Genomic DNA, 22,429 nt, shown 5'->3' on the forward strand with positions numbered 1-22,429 from the left:
AAAACATCTAACACATTGCCAAGTGGGCTGGTCCTCAAGCTTGACGGCAAATTTAATTACTTAGGAGCTTTTTTTAAAAAAAAAAAACCAAAAAACCCATAGTTGATTTAATTGGTCTAGGGTACCGAACATCAGGACTTTTTTTCTTTAATAGAGATGAGGTCTTGCTCTGTCACCCAGGCTGGAGTGCGGTGGCTCAATTATAGCTCACTGTAATGTCAAATTCCTGACCTCAAACAATCTTCCCATTTTGGCCTCCCAAAGTGCTGGGATTACAGGCATGAACCACAAGGGCTGGCCAGGATCTATTTTTTTAATTGAGACAGGTCTTGCTTTGTCACCCAGGCTGGAGTGCAGTGGCAAGATCACAGCTCACTGCAGCCTCGACCTCCTGGGCTCAAGCGATCCTCCCACCTCAGCCTCCCTTGTAGCTTGGATTACATGTGTGCCACCAACCCAGCTATTTTTTTTTTTTTTTGTAGAGATGCGGGGGGTTGGGGGATGGGTCTCACTTCGTTGCCCAGGCTGGTCTTGAACTCCTGGGCTCAAGCGATCCTGCTGCCTCGACCTGTCAAAGTGCTGGGATTATAAGTGTGAGCCACCGAGCCTGGTCTTGGCCAGGATTTTTTTAAAGCTACTCAAGTAATTCTGTGCAGCCAGTGCTAGGTACTGGCCTGGTACCACGGTTCCCAAACTGTGGTGTGCATCAGAATCACAGGTTGCTGGGCTGTACCTCCAGAGTTTCTGTCTCAGTAGGTCTCGGATGGGACTAAGAATTGGCATTTGGAACAGCTTCCCAAGCAATGAATACCATGCAGAGAACCAGGGCTGGAGGATAATCCTGGTTTGCTCAGGACAGCTCATGTGGAGCGTCACCCTGTCCCAGGTGTGCCACTTTACAAGCCCCCCTGGGTCTGACTGGGAGTGGGGCCAGACCCTGATGGGTGGGGAGGCCCCTGCAGGGAGTGCAGGAGGCACAGGAGTTGTCAGGGAAGAGAGACGGTGAGGTCACTGAGCTGAAAGATGGCATCAGGGGCAAGAGAGGCAGCCTTGGCAACAGTGACCCGGAGCCCAGGAGCAAGATGTGTGGTTGGAAGCCCTAGGAGGCCCTTGGCTCAACACAAGGAAAAACTTCGACCTTGAGAACTGCCCTGTCTGGAAACGGCACCAGCTTCCTCTTCTGGCAGCGAGGGCCCTGTCCCTGTGGCGGAGGGCGGGGGAAGGGTGTGGGTGGGGGGAGAGGTAGTCCTGCTGAGCTGGAGGAGGAGGAGGAAGGAGAGATGTATCAACTGGGGCGATCTCTGAGTTCCCTTTGAAGTCTGAAATTGCACTTCCCTGCAACCTCCAGTCTGCCTTTAATCCAGAAGCTGTTTATTTAGGCAGGTGGCCGTCTGAGCTTTCCCAACAGACTGGCTTTCCCCATGGTGTTTCCCTTGCCTATCAGCAAGCGGTTTACCGTCCTGGGCCAAACAGGAAGGCGACAGCGCTAGACACAGCCGGCAGGTCCGCAAGGTTGCGGTGCAGCGGTGCCGCAGGTGTCACGTCGAGAGTGCAGTCGGAGAGCGCTGCGGGTGAATGGGCCAGGCTAGGCAGGGGTACCCTAGGGATGCGACGCGGGGCTCCTGGGAACAAACCCTGCCCCAGGCCGGGAGGGAGGAGGGAGCAGAAGGGTCCATACCACGCCGCTGGCCACATCAGAGCACCAAGAGAACACCAACTCTTTATTACAGGAATTCCTATGAAACAGCTCCAAGAAAAAACCCACACATAGGAGGAAAAAAGATAACAAAGCAACACTCACAGACGTGGGGCTGGGGCTTCCCCGACGGTGCGCCCGGTCCTGGCGCGGGGAAGGCTCAGAGACCCGTCGGGAACTCGAGCTGGGGGACTGAGGCACTCCTCGGAGACCTCCCCCTCCCTCCAGGGCCCCAGGCCTGGCGCGGGGAGCAGCGGAGGGGGCGGCCGCTCCTTGGCAGGGCCCCCGAGCCAGCGTCCCGGCCCTCCCCAGCGAGGGGAAGCTCGGCGTCGGGAGTCCGGGCAGGGTGGGCGGGACGAGGTGCGATCGCCGGCTCGCCTTCGCTACGCCCTTGTGATGTTGGGGCCACTGAGGCCACCAGGGCCCGGCCAAGGCTCGGATGCCACTCCCAACCTCCCAAAGCCGCGCCGAAGCCTCGTGCCTGCCCAGGCTTCCCGGCTCTCCGGAAGGTCTGCACGCTTCCATGTCCAGGGCGGGGCCACGGGCTGGGCAGCCTCCCTCCCCGTGGCAGTGATCAGTGCCATGTAAGCGTTCCTAAAATCAGAGTTCTCCTGAGATCACCCCTTCTTCTCAGGGGCACCCAGCAAGCCCTTCTGCCCTAGGCGCTACCACCCAGGCTGGCAGCCTTTCTGCCTTGCTCTTCAGCCCTGCACCTGCTCAAAGGGGTCACTCCAGGGCCCACCGCTGCCCACCCTCGGACAGCAGGGCTTCCAGTCCAGCTGGGGAGTCAGAGCCCCTGTGAGCCCCCACTGTGGTGTGACTCCAGAACTGGCTTTTGTCTGCTGCCAAATGAAAGACTCTGCCTCCCCAAAGTCCTCCAGCTCCGGGGTGGCCACCCTCCCCATCCCTGCTGGGTGATGGGGAGCTGCTGGGCGTGAGCCCATCCCTAACAGCAGCAGCCTGATGAGGCCAGACGGGGCAGCCGGCAGATGCTCTTTGCAGTAGCCCATAGCTCCTCAGAGTGCCTGGAGGACTGGCCAGGGACCTCCCACCCAGGCTGGGTGCAGGGCTTGTGTGCTGGGCCGGCAGCCCCAGGGGAAGGCTGAGATACAGGAGGCCATGGAAGGGAAGGGCACAAGTGCCCAGAGGGAGCTGAGGAAGGGGGGTCAGGCAGAGTCTGTGACAGGAGAAATAAGGAACGGAGGGAGGCAGGGACTCCACCTTCAGGCCAAAGAGCCTCGGGTGGGGTCATCTTGCCCTTTTCCATATTCCAACTTTTATCTGCTTTCTGGAATTTTTTTTTTTTTAAAGGGAGGTTGGTTCCTGCATTTCCACTCTTTGACCATAGGAATGCCTGGCTACAAAAGGGGCTGTAACTGGCTGCTGCCTATAGGGGCCTCAGGTCCTTCCTCCAATTGCAAGGCAGCAACTCCGAAGTTCTAAGTCCCATGGAAAGTGGCAGTGGTTGGGCTGGACTGTGGCTGGAGGATCACTGGGCCTCGGTTCTCAAGCACCATCTGTCCGGCTGCAGCTGGGCCCTTCACCTGGGGCCAGTGTTGCTTTCCAGCTGCCCCCACCGGGTCAGATCATCTCTGGCAAGGAAGAGCTGCTGGCATCTGGTAGGGGAAAAAAGGGGGTGGGAGGAATCTTTTTCAAGGGAACCCAGTGGTCTTTCCTGGTCACTGGTTCCTGGAGAGACAGTTTTGGGAGAAGTTACCAAAGACCTAAGCCGTCTCCTTTCTCCAGGGACTCGAGGTCAGCCGTAGAACTCTGCTTGGGTCATCCCCCCATTCAAATTCCTAAAACCATTCCAGCTTGCCCAGCTGCAGGGACTCTGGCAGCAAGAGATGGAGTGGAGGAATGGAATCCCGGGGGGAAGCAGCTGTAGGGGAGGGCTTCAAGGTGGGAGGGTACCTGGCCCATTCTAATATGTCATAGCTCAGGGGAGCTAGGCCACAGAGACCTGTAGGTGGAGAAAAGTAAACTGGGGGCAGAACTTGGTAGGAGTCAGACACCAGGCTGAAGAATTCCTAAGACTTTACTCAGAAGACTCATTCAGGCCGGGCGCTGTGGCTCACGCCTGTAATCTCAGCACTTTGGGAGGCCGAGGCAGGCCGAGGGCGGGGGTTCAAGACCAGCCTAACCAGCATGGTGAAACCCTGTCTCTACTAAAAATACAAAAATTAGCCGGGCGGGGTGGCACGTGCCTGTAATCCCAGCTACTCAGGAGGCTGAGGCAGGAGAATGGCTTGAACTTGGTAGGGGGAGGTTGCAGTGAGCAGAGATTGCACCACTGCACTCCAGCCTGGGCAACAGAGTAAGACTCCATCTCAAAAAAAAAAAAGAAAAAGAAAAAAAGATTCATTCAAAGAGCACAGGAGAAATGGAACTAAAGTGGTGTTTTGGTGGTGGGATAATCAGAGTAGGTAGGGGCAGTGAAGAGAACAGGGCTGTGACCTAGGTGATGAGCATCTATCAGGGTGGTAATGGAAGGAACAGAAAAGAGAATGAAAGGGGGTAGTCAGGAGGAGAGACTGAGTTGCCATCCAAGGCTGAAAAGAAAATCTTGGGTGCAGCTGGGGACACGAAGCAGCTCTGGAAGCCTAACTGCGATGGAGATTCAGATGTAGGAGCCAGACGCGCAGAAGTGTTGCTGGTGCTATAAAAGAGGGCGGAGGCACTGCTCCCTCCCAGCCACAGGGTATCTGGCTATTAGACAATGAGTAGGAATAGAATGGGACTAGTCCTGCAGTCAGAACCCCACTGGCCACCCAGAGTCTCCCGGGCTCACTCAGCATCCACTTGGGTCTTTTGCTGCCTTTCTGAAGCCCCTGCTCCCTGTCCTGCAACTTGGTTAATCCCCAGTCACCTTGCCTGCTAAGTCCCCTTTGAGTCACTCTGATCCATCTCAGCAGCCCTGGTATCTCTAGTTAATTCAGGATCAAGGACAAGAGGCTCCTGCTTAAAACTCCCAGCTGCACATCTGCTGAGCCCTAAGCTCCCAGCCTGCTGCTTATGAGTCAGTTCCACAGGATTGTCTCCCTTCAAGCTGGGATCAGCTCAGCTCCCCATCCCTCTGCTCCTCCACCCCCAACTCCACTGCATGATGCAAGGTCTATTCCAGGCAAGAGCCTTTCTCCGAAGCGGGCAGTTTGTGTACGTGTGGGGCAGGGGGCACTGACTGATGAGGGGCCACTGTTCGCACACAGGCACCAGGTCATCGTTCCCAGCTGTGGCTCAACCCAGTAGTCTGTGCATCCCAGGAGCACTGCTGCCCCCTCACCCCCATCCAACCCTCCTTCAGCCATTAGAGCTTCGGAGCAGAAGGGCCTGGCCCTCTTTACAGGCAATTCTTACTTCCCACCATCTTGTACACAAAGCTAGAAATTCCTCTTCCTCCAACACCTAGGGCAGGGCCCAACAGAAGGCAGATATTCTCCAGCTATATCATGAATGAATGAGTCAACTCCCCAGATTAATCCTGCCCTCCTTTTTTTCCATGCATTTGCTAAAATCAGTAAGTCCTCAGCTTTGCTAGTTTGTTCTACCTGGGCATTTTTCCTTACAAGAAAAAATGGGCATTTCTCCTTACAAGACCATAAGCTTCCCCAGGACACAGACCAAGACTTATTAGTCTCTGAGTCCCACCATGGGGCATTTTGGGGTCCTTTTCTTCTTCTTCTTCTTTTTTTTTGGAGACAGGGTCTCACTCCGTCACCCAAGCTGGAGTGCAGTGGCATAATCACAGCTCACTGCAGCCTCAACCTCCTGGGCTCAAGTGATCCTCCCACCTCAGCCTCCTGAGTAGCTGGGACTACAAGCACATGCCAATGTGCCCAGCTAATTTTTGGTACTTTTTTGGTAGAGATAGGGGGTCTCATTTTGTTATCCAGGCTGGTCTTGAACTCTTGGGCTCAAGCAATCCACTCGCCTCAGCCTCTCAAAGTGCTGGGATTACAGGCGTGAGCCACCGCACCTGGCCATGTGTCCTTGACTAGCCTACACTCGAGGCATGGGTTGAGAGTTCAGCCAGCCTATGTTACTTGATCACAACTGTGGGCTCTGAAGCCCAGCAGTGGCTGGATTGGAAGACCCCAGAGCTGCTAAATGGAGTGGATATGGAGGTGGGGGCAGAAGCGGCCCCGCCAGCCTGCTGAGGGGGCCCAGGCCCCCTCCCACAATCCGTTTTTTCACCCTCCTCCCAAACTCCAAATATGCAAAGCAAAGTTGGGTGTGAGCACCCCCATGCCTCTAGGTTTTCTTCCCCGGAAGGCAAAGTTACCTGGGACAGGAGAGGGAAAGCCAAAGTCGTTTCCGGCAGCCACGCTGCTGGATTTAGATTTCTGGGATTCGTATTTCAATCGATCTGGAAAAGGACCATATTCACAGGTCAGAGAGGTTAGCTCCTGGGCTCCCAGGGGCAGGCTGGGCTGGGACACGGTAGTTTGCTAGAGGCTAAGTCCCTAGAATCACACATGAGCACACACGGCACCCAAAATATGAGTGCACACAACATCTACCAGCTCTCAAAGAACCAGCAGTAAAAGAAACTACCTCCTGACGGCCATCTCAAATGTCAGAATTAAAAGGACTCAGAGAGACTGTAGAGTCCAAACCCCCTCATTTAAAAAGAAAGGCACGGCCAGGGATGGTGGCTCATGCCTGTAATTCCAGCACACTGGAAGGCTAAGGCAGGCAGATCACCTGAGGTCAGGAGTTCGAGACCAGCCTGGCCAACATGGTGAAACCCCGTCTCTACTAAAAATATAAAAAATCAGCCAGGTGCGGTGGCGTGTGCCTATAATCCCAGCTACTTGAAAGACTGAGGCAGGAGAAACACTTGAACCTGGGAGGCGGAGGTTGCAGTGAGCCGAGATTGAGCCACTGCACTTCAACCTGGGTGACAAGAGCGAGACTATGTCTCAAAAAATAAAAAATAAACGGAAAGGCCTTGAGGCTTCCAGCACCTTTGCTGCAGAGCTGGGGCTAACCTTGGGCCTCAGCCCAGCCTTCTCCCTCCACAACTTGCTCCTCCCCCCACCAACACATCATCGGTTACACACACAAGCTCTCATGCTGTGGCCGTCACAGGGACAGAGCTCTGCAGCCCTCTCATCTCCTCTACCCCAAACGCACTCCCACCCTGCAGGGGAAAGGCAGCCATGCTGGGGAGCAGGGTCTCCAACCCAGAGACAATGACAACCCAAATACCTCAAAGTTCCAGAGCCCCTGCTCTAAGGTCTTCCACTCAAGAGCCTCCCCCGTCCTGGCATTCATGAACCCAGTCGTTCTGTTTCCAGAGCTCGACACATCACGCCTGCCTTGCGGCTGGGGCTCTGTGAGGAGGGGCAGTGCTCTTCTCCCTGCTGCCTTGTGCCAAGGCCAGTGCCTGGGGAGAAAGGGGTGGGCTAGTGACCCAGGTCCCCATAGGCAGAATTCTGAGGCTCCCACGGGATAACTTGGTGGGAGTCATGCCTCAGTAGGACAGAAAGCACCTGGCCCCCTCAGCCCCCAGCTCAGTGTTTTCCTGAGCCCGAAGGCTAAAGCCAGCATCACCTCCCTTCTTTAGCCAGGAAGAAGTGGCTGCAGGCACTGCCCACCTCTCTCCAGAGCGAGGAGGAAGTCGCGGTTCCGTTGCAGCTCCTTCATGAACTCCTCATGCTGCAGGAAAAGCGAGATCCTCTCGTCCTCTAGGTACTGCTTCCAGCAACTCTCTGGTCTCGGGGCCCTGGCCCACCCGTGGCAGGTGGACCTCCCTCTCCACTCCCAGGCTTGGGGCCCCCAGCGTTACCCTGAGGAGGGGAGCGAGCATGTCGAATGTGTACACACAAGGGTACATGTTGCACAAACGTCCACATCCCTCCGGTTTGCACACACGCCCTGTCCAACATCCCCAGTCCTCACCCGAGGCTCACACCTCCTAATGGAACCTGGTTGCGAGCCAAAATCCAGCAGACAGGTCAGAGCCATTGCTGCAGGGGACACAGCAGTAGCCTAAAAACTATTTTTCCTCCACGCCACGGACCACCTCATACCTTCATCTACCACCTGAACAGTCCTGAAAAGAAATCTGCAAACTGTGGAATAGCCTATACGTTGATTCCCAAACTCAACCCTCTCCCTGCACCAGCAGCCTCAGGGTGGACCTGCCCCGCTGTGGGGCACCTTGGGGCATGCCAACATCTAGCAAGAAGCAGCCTCTGGCCCTTTCCCAAGGGAGGAAGGGGGTGCTCTGGCCCTCCACCATTGGCCACCCCATGCCCGCCTCTCTCCAGCCTGAGGTGACTGCTGCAGCAGACAGTCTCCTTACTTAGGCTGTCACCTTCCCTTCAGAACAGGAAACCTCCAGGCCCAGGCAGGAAGTGAGGCTTTCAGTTCAGCATTCCTGCCCTATGAACCCAGGGCAACAGAAATAGCTCAGCCTGGGTTTAAACATCAGGAAGTAAAACTGGCTGGCACAAATTGTGTGGGCAAAAAGAGATGCTGGACAAGCAGGTGGGAGTGGAAGGCGGGGGCGGCCCCCGTTACCTGTATGCTGTCCAGCTGCTGGGGCAGGATGCGGAGAAAGTCATCCGGGAGGTTGCCCAGCAGTGGTGGGTTCCAGTTCCGATAGTGTCTCTGGCTTGTAGGGCCTCCAGAGCCCAGCACATTGGTACTAGGGGATGGGAGGTGACAGGGAAGAGGGAGTCATTAAGCCCAACCCCAGGTCTCCTGGCCCCATCACACCAGGTCCTCAGGCAGGTCGGATCCTGCTCAGAGATTCCCATGGCCTCCACTGCCTCCAGAACAAAGGCCCGTCACTCTGTCTCATCACTGAAGATGTCTCCACCAGCCTCAGCGAACCCCCCAGCCATTCATGCTCTGCAGTCACTCAGTGCCCTTCAAGGTCTCTGGACCTACAGAGCTGTCTGTCCACGGTGCACATGTGGAACTCTGTGGATTTAGCCACAGATGTTTACAAATGTCCCCTAAAGACGACAGGGATCGTATCCTTTCATGCTTCTATCCTAGCACCTACACAGTGCCAGGCTCATGGTGCTGACTGACAGGTATGGTCCAAAGGAACAGACACATAAGCCACCAACAGCACAGCCTGCTGCATGTTGGTTTGCTGAGGAGGGGGCATATCGGGACGCCAGGATCCCTACAGAGGGTAACGCAGATCCGAGCTCCAGTTTTGGCTCAACCACCAGCCGGCAGGGTAGTCTTAGGTGGGCCCCTGTTCCCTCTAGGGCTCGGTTTCCTTATCTAGAAACTGCTGCCTCCCTGCCCAGGTGCTGGGGAGCCCCTCAGGAGGCTGTGTCCCAGCAGTGTTCTGAAAAGGTGCGTGGAGATGTGAGTGTGGAAGGGATCTCGCTCTCAGGGTGCTCTGGGGCCGCTCTTTCCAGGCCCGTTGTGTGTGTGGCAGGAGCTCAGTGCCATGGCAGAGCCAACAGCTGGGCAAGGCAGTAGAGGAAGAGGGGGTGGCACACACCCTCGCTGACCCCCAGGGTCCCGCCCTACCGCCCTGGGCCTGAGGGCAGCTCGGAGCCCGGCCAGGAGCTCCCCACAGCTCCATGGCAGCCTGCAGCGTGGCAACCGCGGGACACATGTTCCGCTGAATCAGGGAAACGGCACACTGAGAAGGCAGCCGAGGGCCGGGCGGTGGGGGCCGCTCTCGCTCTGGGCCTGGCTTTGATTTGGTCTCCAGCTCTAGGAATCCCGCCCGCCCCCTCACTGGAGGGGAGCTTTTCCGGGCTGCCGCTGACTATGGAAGTAACTTCCTTTCCTTTTCTATTTTGGGCGGGTGGCCGGCGGCGGGGGCGAGGGGAAGGGGCGGGGGCGGCAGCAGACGGGATAACCAGCTGCTAAGTGCCTGGTGGGAGCTCAGCTCTTGCAGACTGGAGCCAAGGGAACCCCAGCACGCCTCATCCACCCTCTCGCTGCACAGACACGCGGAGAGGGAATGGTCTGGAGAGCAGCTTGCATCACAACCCGGGACTCCCATTCCTAGGCCAAATTTTTTTCTACATCACTGCCACCTTCTGTCACTGTTGGAGGCTTCATTTTTCTCCAAAGGCCAGAGATGGGGAGAGAGGAAGCCTCATCCCTCAGGGACTCGCAGACCACCCCAGGCTACAGCAGAGAGGGACCCTCGCCAGGGGTATTACCCGTTCTTGGGGTCTCAGGGTCTTCATCTGGGACATGGGTGCCCACCCCCAACTTAACCACACCTCGGAGCCACCCAGGAAAGCAGCGGAGGGAGAACCTCAGAGGTGCATCTGGACCCCTCTAGCCATGAAGACTCCAAGTGGAGAAGGGGACAGGTGGAGGAGGCCCCTGTTCTCAGCTGAGTTTCCTTGCTGCTGGGCCTGTGGTCCTGAAGGAAGGCCAGGCCCAGCCCCCTCCTGGCCCCTTGGCTGGCACTGGTAGAGATGAGGTCAGCCCACAGCTGCGTGAGCCAGGGGGCCCTGAGCACAGGCAGCCCAGGCAACTCCATTGTGGTCGGAAAGGAATGTCAGAAATGAGCTGAGACGCAAATAAAAAAAAAACTTCCAAGGCTGTAATTTTAACGGAAGAACAGCAGGCGGCCTGTGTGGAAGGGTCCCCTGGGTTTCAGAGACTGTCTTTCTTTCAGACAGATGGAGGGAAGGACAGACTGGGGGAGGGGAAGGACAGAGACGCTGGGGAGGATTTCCCAGCCCAGAGCCTCTGCCTCTGGACCCCAAAACTGCAACTTCAAGCCCCATCGGACCCCCAGGTTTACCCATGGAACATCAGACCTGATGGAAAGGGATTTCAGAGACAGGACTTCCAGGTGAAATTTTTGGTAAGAACTGGCCATTGCGGTCCAGAGGGGGTTCAAGCCATGTCCCAGGACACACACATCATCCAGGCAAAACCTGGGCCCAGGGATTGTGACATTTGAAGCATGCTCCCGCGGGGTGGCCCTGCCTCTCTGTGCCCTAGCAGGCCAATACCCACACTCCCAAACTCTGCCCCATCTGCAGGTTCTTGGCACCCCTGTGACTGGAGGTAGCAAAAGGGGGCCAGGCCATTGCCCCACTCAAATCTGATCTCCCTCAGCAGCCAAAGGAAGTTTCCTAAAACACGAACCTGATCGAACCTGATCATGTCGCTCTCCAGGTTAAGGCCCTTGAATGGCTCCCCGCTGGCTGCAAAAGATGGAAGCTCCCTGGAGGGCCACAGGGCCTTTGATCTGCTTGCCTCTCCAGCCTCACCTGCGGTTAGATACTTCCAGGAGGTCCCCAGATGAGCCCTCTTTCCTGCCTCCCGGCCTCTGCAAGTGCTCCTTCCTTTGCCTGAGCGCCTCCCTGTCCTCTGCTTCTCCACATTACTGCCAATGTGGCCTTCAGGTCACAGCCTGGACATCAGTTTCTCCTGGCAGCCTTCCCTGCCCCCGTGTCTTCAGCTTCCCTAGACCCTGATCTCCTTGGCAGTGTGTGGGCAAACAGGCAGCACCGTATTCACCTCCACATCACACACGGCTCAGCACATGTTCACACACATGGTTCAGCAGTGCCGTATTCACCTCCACATCACACACACGGCTCAGCACATGTTCACACACATGGTTCAGCAGTGCCGTATTCACCTCCACATCACACACACGGCTCAGCACATGTTCACACACATGGTTCAGCAGTGCCGTATTCACCTCCACATCACACACACGGCTCAGCACATGTTCACACACATGGTTCAGCAGTGCCGTATTCACCTCCACATCACACACACGGCTCAGCACATGTTCACACACATGGTTCAGGAGTGCTGTACTCACCACCTCATCATACACATGACTCAGCACCTGCATACGGCAGGCAACTCAGTAAATGCTGGAAATGAATGTTCTGGATGGAAGGACTGGACAAGGCACTGGAGATGGCCTAGAGGCCCAGGTCTAGCAGAGCCATCCTGGGGCAAAGGGACCTGTGCCTCTACCGAACACTGGCCTCTGGGGGAAGCCTCGCCCCTGGTCTCAATGTTCAATGTTAGAGCTGAACTCAGAGGCCAGCCAGTGTAGCTGGGGGCAGGAAGGAGAGTAAACCACTGATTATAGGTCTGCTCTATACCTGGGTCTGTGCTAACTGCTCCACACACATCTCATTCAATCCTCCTAACAGTGCTAAGGTGGAAATTACTATTCCCGTTTCAGGTGAGGCAAACGAAGCTCAGAGAGGTTAAGCAATGAGCCAGAGGCCACACTGCAAAGGTGCCTGAAGAATTCTAAGCTAGGCAGCTGAAGGAAGGGGTGGGGAGCACAGACCGCTTCTGTCTGACTCCACAAGTTGAGTTCTCCTCAGTGCATCCACTCCCAGCCCAGCAAAGCCTTCATTTCCTGAGTTAGGCTCCAGAACCTTAAGCAAGAGCAGTAACTTGTCTAAAGCCCACAGGGTCTCCTGAGCCTTGGTGTAGTGCTGAGGTTACCTTGCCTCCAAGTGGGGCTCCCATCACCACCCTGGCCCCCACCCACAGCAGGCTGAACGCCCAGCCAGAGTATGGAGGGAGGATGTGGCATGGATATCCATACCACATTTCTACTGGGATTTTCAGCCAAGCATGATGGTATGCCCTGTAGTCCCACTATTTGGGAGGCTGAAGTGGGAGGACTGCTAGAGCCCAGGAGTTCAAATTCACCATGGGCAACATAGTGAGACCCTGTTTCTCTTTAAAGAAAAAAAAATCCTTTCTCTTATGGCCTCAGTTTTCCCTTCTGAAAAATAGGTGGAACCACTCTGCCTAGCAGAAACTGAACTTTTTGCAAAAGTGTATTGGAATATTAAAAAAAAAAAGGTGGGGGTGGGGGTAGGCCCGGTGGCTTACATCTGCAATCCCAGCACTTTGGGAGGCCGAGGTGGGCGAGTCACCTGAGATCAGGAGTTCGAGACCAGCCTGGCAACATGGTGAAACCCTGTCTCTACTAAAAATGCAAAAGTTAGCCGGGGGTGGTGGCACACATCTGTAATCCCGGCTACTCGGGAGGCTGCGGTAGGAGAATCGCTTGAACCTGGGAGGTGGAGGTTGCAGTGAACAGAGATCATGCCAGTGCACTCCAGCCTGGATGACAGAGTGAGACTCTGACTCAAAAAAAAAAAAGTCAAAGAAAGGAAAATCATTTAGCCCGGGGCTCTGTGATCCATCCCAGGCTGCAAGTCCTGCCTAGGTCTCACCCAGACCCACCCACTCATTCCCCACCTCCCACTCCAGTACAACCTGCCAGCTCCTGGTACCACTCGTGACAAAGATCCCAGCTGTGTTCCTGCCCCTGACTCAAAACACTTCCCTCCCTCCTCCCCTCAGTAACTTTCTAGGACTCTATGAGCTCCATAAGCTTCAATCACAGAGATTTTTCTCATTCGGGAGGTGACAGGACACAGCAGTGAAGAGTGATTAGCTTTAAGTCAGAATGACCTGGATTCGAACTCCAGCTCTTAGTCTTGGGGAAGTTATGAAATCTCTCAAGGCTCAGTTTCCTTGTCCATAAATAGGGGTGATGACAACAGTGCCCGCCTCTGCATTCAATGTCATGGTGTAGGTAAAGAACCTGCTCGGTTTCTGGCATTGGAAGGGTGCTTAGTCAATGCCAGCTATACCTGTATGATAACAGAGTTCACCACTGCTCTGGGGCTGTTCTGGGGAGAAGGGAAGATCTAACCGGGGCAGGTGCCCTGTCCCATCATCTCCCCACCCCCTCACCACTCCAGGCCTGAGCCAGTCTAAGAAACAGCAGCTCTAGGGCAAAGAGGCCACACCCCAGCTCCAGCAGCCCCAGCACAAATGTGGAGCCCAGAAAAACAAGCACCCCAGAGACCCATGGGACCTTGTTGGCAACTAGCTTGATTATTTATTTATTTATTTATTTATTGAGACAGAGTCTCACTCTGTCGCCCAGGCTGGAGTGCAGTGGCACCATCTCGACTCACTGCAACCTCCACCTCCGGGGTTCAAGTGGTTCTCCTGCCTCAGCCTCCCAAGTAGACGGAATTACAGGCATGCGCCACCACCCCTGGCTAATCTTTGTATTTTTAGTAGAGACGGGGTTTCACCATGTTGGCCAGGCTAGTCTTGATCTCCTGACCTCAAGTGATCCACCCACCTTGGCCTCCCAAAGTGCTGGGATTACAGATGTGAGCCACTGTGCCCAGCCTAGCTTCATTTTAAGCTTCCAAATTACAGCATCTCTAACCTGGAAGAAGTTTCCAGGGACCTTGCAGTCTACCTCCCTGCCTCTAGTTATCAAACTACCTTAATGAAAGAGACTTGCTTTCATTGCTTAAAAATCCTCACAATATCCCTAGCCCAAGGATGGCAGCTAGCCATTCCATCAATTACTGATGACTGGCTGGGAATGCTGTGTTCTGTGTTAAGGAGGATGTGAGGCTCTGTCGTGACGCAGCAGGAAAGAGCACAGTGATGAATCAGCCATGTTTGCTGTGGCCTTGGGAGGGGAAGTGTCAATACACATTCCCTGTTTGTCATTCCTACTCTGGCATCTCCCTTGACTATAAGCTCCCAGAAAGCAGAGACTGAGCTTTACTTAACTCTGTGTCCCATGTGGTACGAGACACACCGGCTAGCCTAGAGTAGGAATTTAGGAAATGTTTGCTCTTGCAATCCTTACATTTTGCAAGTTCTCCTTGGTATCTAGCTAAAATGTCTCTGCTGCAGTAGAAGCCTGTTCTTTGAGAATATACTGAGGGGTCCAGCCAAGTTTCCTGTTGTTTGTACACAGCCCCAGCCACTGATCCTCTTCCCTACCACCCTGTGCTCTGAGACACGACAGATTCTCACCGGGGAGGTGGAGTCGGGGGAGCCAGAGGGTAGGGCCGGTCGAACACGTGCATGTGGTAGGCTGGTGGGAAGTCCACAGGCTGGGGCTCTTCATCCGAGCTATCGGGTTCCAAAGTCCTTTCCAAGATCTAAATCAGAGGCAACAGAGAAAGAAATATTGGCCGGGCGCGGTGGCTCACACTTGTAATCCCAGCACTTTGGGAGGCTGAGGCAGGCGTATCACGAGGTCAGGAGATCGAGACCACGGTGAAACCCCGTCTCTACTAAAAATACAAAAAATTAGCCGGGCGTGGTGGCGGGCGCCTGTAGTCCCAGCTACTCGGGAGGCTGAGGCAGGAGAATGGCGTGAACCCGGGAGGCGGAGCTTGGAGTGAGCTGAGATTGCGCCACTGCACTCCAGCCTGGGCGACAGAGCGAGACTCCATCTCAAGAACAAACAAACAAAAAGAAATATTAATCATCCCTCCTTGAATTTAAATACCATTCAGACCAAATCAAGTGTGGGAGGGCAGGTGTAATAAAGGAACTCTGTGTGTTGCTAGTGGGAGTGTAAATCGATCCAATCACCACTTTAGAAAACTGCCTTTTTGAAAAAGCTAAACACATGGCTACCTCTGACCCTCCAGTTCTGGCAACTCCACAGACATCAAAGTATATGTCCCCAAAAGAACGTTCACAGCAGCATTCTCCCTCCATGTGCAGTTCAAATACAGGCAGAAACAAACACACAGTGGGAAGGGTCAGGGCGATGTGCCCTCTGTGGAGCGGGTAAGGGTGGGAACGGATACCAGGGGCACTCCAGGTTCTGGGGATGATGGTTCTTGAGCTGGTGCTGATAATGTGGAATATTTGCACTGTGAAACTCCACCGAGCTGCACGCGTGTGACTCATGTGCTCCTGTACCCACGCTATTCTTTGATGATAACATCATTCATACCTTCTCTCAAAGTACCTCCACGTCTCTGATCTCATCTTAACCTCGAACAACCTGGCGCTGTAGGATATGGCTCATTACCCCATTTGACGCAGAAGGAAACTGAGGCCAAGGCTAAGTGACATGGCAAAAGCCACACGCTTTTTAGAACTGAGTCTTCAACTTGGACCACAAGGGTCCCTCCTTCAGGCACACTGGCTGCACACTCAGTTTGGACTCTCAGGGCGGAGAGTAGCAAGGGGAGTGCCCGGGATGCCTGCTCTCCTTTCCAAGCTCTTGTCTTTATCCAGGAGCCAAGAAGAGGGCCAGGGAGAGGCTAAGGACTGGGCAAATTCTGGGGTCCTGCCCCACTGACCGACCTAGATTCTTCCCCAGAAGCCCAGAGAGGAGTTTGGGGCAGCTAAACACATGGCTACCTCTGACCCTCCAGTTCTGGCACACTCCGCAGACATCAAAGTATATGTTCTCCTGCCTCAGCCTCCCAAATAGATGGAATTACAGGCGTGTGCCATCACCCCTGGCTCATCTTTGTATTTTAGTAGAGATGGGGTTTCACCATGTTGGCCAGGCTGGTCTTGAACTCCTGACCTCAAGTGATCACCATAGGAGGCGGCCCCTGACTGGGAGATTCCTCACCACACAGCCCAACCTGGCCTACACCTTCACCTCCCACTCACTCCCCACAACTCTGTTCCCATCTCCTCCAAGATCAAAGAACATGAGAGGAGCTCAGAGGCTGTGAATCTCAGGTGCCCCAGAGCCCCCAGACCTCAAGTGAGTTTGCAGAAGTCACCATAATAATGCTGCCTGTATAAGCCTGGGCTGGGCCAGGCTGCACTGGTACATCTCTGCTCTGAGACCAGCCATGCCCAGCACACACAGCCTCCCAGGGGCACCTGGGGGGTAGGGAAGTGAGCCTGTGCATGTGAGCACACATACACACATACACACACACGCGCACATGCACTCTGCAGTGCTCTGCGCATACATAGCTAGCTCAACCCAAGGAGGCCTCCCGCCCTGGAATGCACTAATGTTCTTTCCTTTGAAGCTGAAAGTATTTAAACAGATGCTTTTGCAGGAAAGGAAGAATGCAGCGCTTGGCAGGCCACTGCTCTGCTTACCCCAAATTTCCACAAGAAAGGAAAAAAGAGAGAGAACGCTGTAAGCGCTGCTCCTGTTCCCTGGCCAATCTCTGGTGCCTGGCACAGGACAGTGACCCAGCAGGTACCTGGTGCATTCTGAGAACTTGCTGCTGCTGTCCCCCAGCCCAGGCACCCTGTTTCCCAGACCCTTCTTCTCTGAGGGATAGGGCTCTGGGCTGCGGCCTTGAGGCCAGCAGTGGTGGGTCTCAGTGGCTGGCCTGGGCTGTTCCCACTGATGTGGGTCAGAGTGAGGCGGGTGAGGAGGGGAGGAGAGCTCAGTAGAAACTGTCCCCTAAAGGAAGCTGCTTGGGGTTTCCTCTGACCGTGGCCAGCAGCAGTCAGCCCCCCAGACTCAGGGCAATCAGGCCTCCCCAGCCACACCAGGAGGCCCCCTCCTGCTCCTCTGTGCAGCCTCCCAGGGCAGCAAGACCAGACAGACGTTCATCAGAGCCTCCTGGAGAGGACTTGGGAAACACAGAGAAGGCAGGCGGCCGGCCCGGCAAGCTCCAGCATGCAGGGCCCCAGTCCCAAGGAGAGTAACCCCAGCAGTGCTGCCGGCCTCCCTGGCCTCTCCCTCCCACTGCCACCAGCCACAAAGAGGTTGTTCTTCTGGCTGTAAAGGTGCTGAAGTTTTGGGCTCTGCAGGCTCCTGGCTTAACTCACTGTGGGTGATGGATGCCTGCCAGGTGCTCCAGGGGGCAGGGTCTAGGCCATTTATCTGACAGGAGATATTTCTCCATGGCAAGGATACCCCTCGGGCCAGCCCACCATCCATCAGCCCCCAGAAAGGGTTTTTTTTTCCAGTCAGCAGTTACTGTCATTCCAGATATGGCTCATAAATTTTCCGAAGCACTTTCCGCTGGCTCACGAGCTGCCTGCCTATGGGCCCAGGCAGAGTTCCAAAGGTGGGAGGTTGGGGAGACTGCCAAGGGAGGGGAGGGGCACCAGGAGGGGGCTCAATTTGGAAAGCAAGATTCTTAGAAATACAGAAGTGCACACACAGCAAGGGCCTACCTAGGGCGTGGTGAAGCCTTGCAGAGGTTTATAGGACTGTGGGGGCCGTGGACAAAGAGGAAATACTACCCTACCTGCCAGACTGTCAGGGCAAATCAGACTGCAAAAAGGGTCGGAGCTTGCAGAAAGCTTTCTTTCCAGTTCACAATTAAAGCATACACAGTTGACTCTCGAATAACAAGAGTCTGAACTGCATAGGTCCACTTACAGGCAGATTTTCTTCCACCTCCACCACCCCTGAGACAGCAAGACCAACCCCTCCTCTCCCTCCTCCTCAGCCTACTCAGTGTGAGAAGATGAGGATGAAGCCCTTTACGATGATCTACTTCCACTTAATGAATAGAAAATATATTTTGTCTTGCTTATGATTTTCTTAACATTTTCTTTTCTCTAGTTTGCTTTATTGTAGGAATACAGTATATGATACATACAACACACAAAATACATGTTAATCGACTGTTTATGTTAACAGTTAAGGCTTGAGGTCAACAATAGGCTATTAGTAGTCAATTTCTGGGGAAATCAAAATTATATTAAAAAGTGGACTTTTGACTGCATAGGGGGGATTCACTGCCCCAACCCCTGCATTGTTCAATGGTCAGCGGTATCTGCAGACACACACATACACACGCGTACTCTCACTCTCTCTGTCTCCTTCTTTCTACAAAGAGGATCCATATTTTCCAATATTCCTTCCACCACCTACTCCAAGTAGATCAAAGGAGTAATCTCCCAAGGAGAGAGGCAATAGAAAACTGTACAAAGACAGCAGCAACATGTATTCATTCAACAAACACTCCCCGAGTGCTTGCTATGTGCGTGGATTGTCCTGGGTGCTGCAGATGACACAGGGATGAGCCAGATGTCTTTGCCAACAGAGCTTCTCCACCTCCAGGGGAAGTCTCACCAGCACCCACTAAGGAGGAAAAGCAAGGAGACTTTGCCCTGCAGGATGGCTGATGAACAAGGGTAATAATAATGCCACAGCACAAAGTTTGTGAGGATTAGAAGAGATGACACATCAGGCCAGGTGCAGTGGCTCGTGCCTGTAATCCCAATACTTTGGGAGGCCGAGGCGGGCAGATCTCCTGAGGTCAAGAGTTCGACACCAGCCTGGCCAACATCGTGAAACCCCGTCTCTACTAAAACTACAAAATTAGCCGATCATGGTGGCACATGCATGTAGTCCCAGCTACTCGAGAGGCTGAGGCAGGAGAAGCGCTTGAACGTGGGAGGTGGAGGTTGCAGTGAGCCGAGATCGCGCCATTGCACTCCAGCCTGGGCGACAGAGCAAGACTCTGTCTCAGAAAAAAAAGAAAAAAAAAAGAAGAGATGATACATCTAAAGCACTTAGGATGATGCCTGGCACGGGTCGGGACTCAATAAAGAGTGGAGTTAAATCCTGGTCTTGTCCATGGCTGCATGTCCCAGATGGCCCTGTGGACAATACCCCTCTGATTAACAGGCTCTGTGTGCCTCACCCTTCTGCACCAAGCACCTCAGACTCGCTGATACTGGGGGGCCAGATGTCCACTGAACTCGGGTGGGACTGGGAAGGACTCACAACCTCCAGCAGGTGGGTATTGATGCAGTACGCAGGTCCCCTCTCTCCAGCCACTTCCCTGGAGAGACTGCTTGGCTATGGCTCACTACTGTTTCCATCAGGCCACAGTCAGAGGGATTTAACTGGCAAGTCTGATTCCTCACTCCCTTTCCATGGCTATGCTCCCAGGATACAGCCGCACTCTTTTTCTTTTCTTTTTTCTTTTTTTTTTATTTTGAGATGGAGCCTTGTTCTGTCACCCAGGCTGGAGTGCAGTGGCATGATCTCGGCTCACTGCAACCTCCACCTCCCGGGTTCAGGCGATTCTCCTGCCTCAGCCTCCCGAGTAGCTGGGACTACAGGTGCGCACCACCACACCCAGCTAATTTTTGTATTTTTAGTACAGATGGGGTTTTACCATATTGGCCAGGCCGGTCTCAAACTCCTGACCTCGTGATCCGCCTGCCTCGGCCTCCCAAAGTGCTGGGATTACAGGCACAAGCCACCTCGCCCGGCCCCAGCCGCACTCTTTTTCTCAGCGTCAGGGCTTTGTCAACCTCATTGATCTCCTCTCACTCTAGGACCCTGACAGATGGTCCCGCTGCCAGTTCCCTAGCCAGTCAGGCACTACTTCACCTCCCACCCTCTGCACAAGCTGTTCCCTTTGCCTGCACACGCTTCCCCCGGCTTCACTCTTCCTTTGGGTCTCAGCTTAGGGTTTCAGCTTAGCCATCGCTTCCTCTGGGAAGCCACTCCTTTCTGCTGCTTCCACGTCTCCATCGAGCACTTACCACTCTGGCTGTCAGTACCTGACTCGCGCTTCCAGTCCACACTGGACTGTGAGGTCCAGGAGGGCAGAAATTTGGTCTGACTTGGCCACTAGCGGACTCTATGCCTGGAAGTGGAGTTCAGCATGTTGGGGTGGGGCCTAGGCACCTGCATTTTTAACAAGCACCTTGATTCTGATGCCTCCTGATTCAGGGTCTAGTGCCACGTCTCGCACACCACTGAGTGGGTGCTCAGTGTTTGTTGAATGACTGCATGATTTCTGCCCATAAAATAAGGTGACTGACGGATGGTACTTTTCCCTAGGGGAAGTAAGGCTGCTTCCTAATTAGAACCCAGACAGCAGAGTAACCCAGGTCCTCTTAGAGGTTCCAATGGTGGTTGGAATTACTCGGGCCGCGCCCCTACCTCCGGGGGGATGCTGTCCTCCGAGTCGGAGCTGTCCTCATAAACGCCGCCGCCGCCGCCGCCACCGCCCTCCAGGTTCATCTGCAGCAGCTGGTCGATGGTGGCGTCCACAGCGCCGCTGTTGGCGCGCAGCACGCATTCGATGATGTAATCCATGTTGGGGAACACGGTCTTGAAGTCGTCCATGGCCTGGTTGAACTCCAGGCGGCGCACCTGGCGGGCAGGCCGGCTGTTGTTGAGCTCCTGGGGGGCGGCCGTGCCTCCCCAGCCCCCACGCGCCCCGGCGGTGCCACCCCCGCCGCTGCCGCTGCTGCTCCGGCAGAACAGGCTGGTCATTTTGCGGAGCCGCTTGGGAAAAATGTTTCTAGCCGGCCGCAAAGCCCCTTCCCCAGGGTCTTTCCGCCGTCAGCCGCTTGCTTGCCCTGTGGTCTCGGGCAGCTCACTCCTGCGCCTCCTCCGCCCCGGGTGGCCAGGCAGGAATGGGCTGCCGAGGGCTCCGGCTTAGGAGAGTACGGGCGCGGGGCCCCAGACGGCCCTTGGAGAGCGGTCCTCGCGGGGCGGTGGCATGCGGGACCGGGCCGTGCTGGGGCTGGGCAGCCAGTCATCCACACCCCCGGTGCATCCTGGCACCGGCTTCACGGATGGTCCCACCTGAAACCGAAAGAGATGGAGTCAGGGCCGAGGCTAACAAAACATGAGCTCAGGGTGGCGGCCAAGGGCTATTAAGAAATGAGGTCAGGGAGGCGCGACCCCTACCACGGCCAAGGGAGGCTTGCTTCTTCCTCTTGCTTTCTCTCCAGCTTCAATAATGAAACCCCCACAGTTCTCTACTAGCACAGAACAGCTACCAGTTAGCAAGGGCTTCCTCCGATCCAGGTACCATCCTAAGTGCTCTATGTGGGCCAACTCATGACAAAACTGTAAGGTATGTACTAGTATCCCCATGTTGCAGATGGGAAAAGAAATTAGGACCTGGTAACCTGCGAGGGGCCGTTCTTTACCCAGCATTCAGTGCTAAGCCACTGTGGTTTAGGGATTATTTGTTATAGCAGACAACATCTGTAAGTATGTAAATGACCCAAATACCTAAACAGCAAATAAAAGACAAAAACTGGCCAGGTGCCATGGCTCACAACCGTAATCCCAGCACTTTGGGAGGCCGAGGAGAGCAGATCACTTGAGGTTCGGTGTTTCAGACCAGCCTGGCCAATACGGTGAAAATCCGTCTCTACTAAAAATACAAAAAAAAATTTAGGCAGGCATGGTGGTGGGCGCCTGTAATAGCTACTCTGGAGGCTGAGGCAGGAGAATTGTTTGAACCCACTAGGCAGAGGTTGCAGTGAGCCGAGATCATACCACTGCACTCCACCCTGGATGACAGAGAGATACTCCATCTCAAAAAAAAAAAAAAAAAAAAAAAGAAAGACAAAGATTGACAAACTGGATTTAAAAAACATAACCTACAGCCAAGCATGGTGGCTCACGCCTATAATGCCAGCACTTTGGGAGGCCATGACAGAAGGGTCTCTTGAACCCATGAGTTCGAGACGAGGCTGGGCAACATAACAAGACCTCGTCCCTACAAATAATTAAAAAATTAGCCAGGTGTGATGGTGCACATGTGTGGTCCCAGTTACTTGGGAGGCTGAGGTGGGGGAATTGTTTGAGCCAAGGACGTCCGGGCTGCAGTAAACCATGATTGTGCCACTGCAACCCAGCCTGGGTGACAGAGCAAGACCATGTCTCAAAAAAAAAAAAAGAAAAGACCAGGCACGGTGACTCACACCTGTAATCCCAGCACTTTGGGGAGGCCGAGGAAGGCAGATCAAGAGGTCAAGTGTTCGAGACCAGCTTGGTCAACATAGTGAAACCCAGTCTCTACTAAAAATATAAAAAATTAACCAGGCATGGTGGCAGGCGCCTGTAATCCCAGCTACTCAGGAGGCTGAGGCAGGAGAATCGGTTCAACCCGGGAGGTGGAGGTTGCAGTGAACCAAGATGACGCCATTGCACTCCAGCCCAGGAGACAGTGCAAGATTCCAACTCAAAAAAAAAGGCCGGGCGCGGTGGCTCACGCTTGTAATCCCAGCACTTTGGGAGGCCGAGGC

At 54.6% G+C, this 22,429-nt stretch overlaps 1 pseudogene; it reads right to left on the reverse strand.

Annotated features, from left to right (window-relative positions):
- Nucleotides 1–1,701: 1,701 nt before the first annotated feature.
- LOC129469489 (CUE domain-containing protein 1-like) lies at nt 1,702–20,657 on the reverse strand (annotated as a pseudogene).
- Between the last annotated feature and the right edge of the window lie 1,772 nt (nt 20,658–22,429).

This window comes from Symphalangus syndactylus, chromosome 20 (assembly GCF_028878055.3).
Source record: "Symphalangus syndactylus isolate Jambi chromosome 20, NHGRI_mSymSyn1-v2.1_pri, whole genome shotgun sequence".
Lineage (NCBI taxonomy): Eukaryota > Metazoa > Chordata > Mammalia > Primates > Hylobatidae > Symphalangus > Symphalangus syndactylus.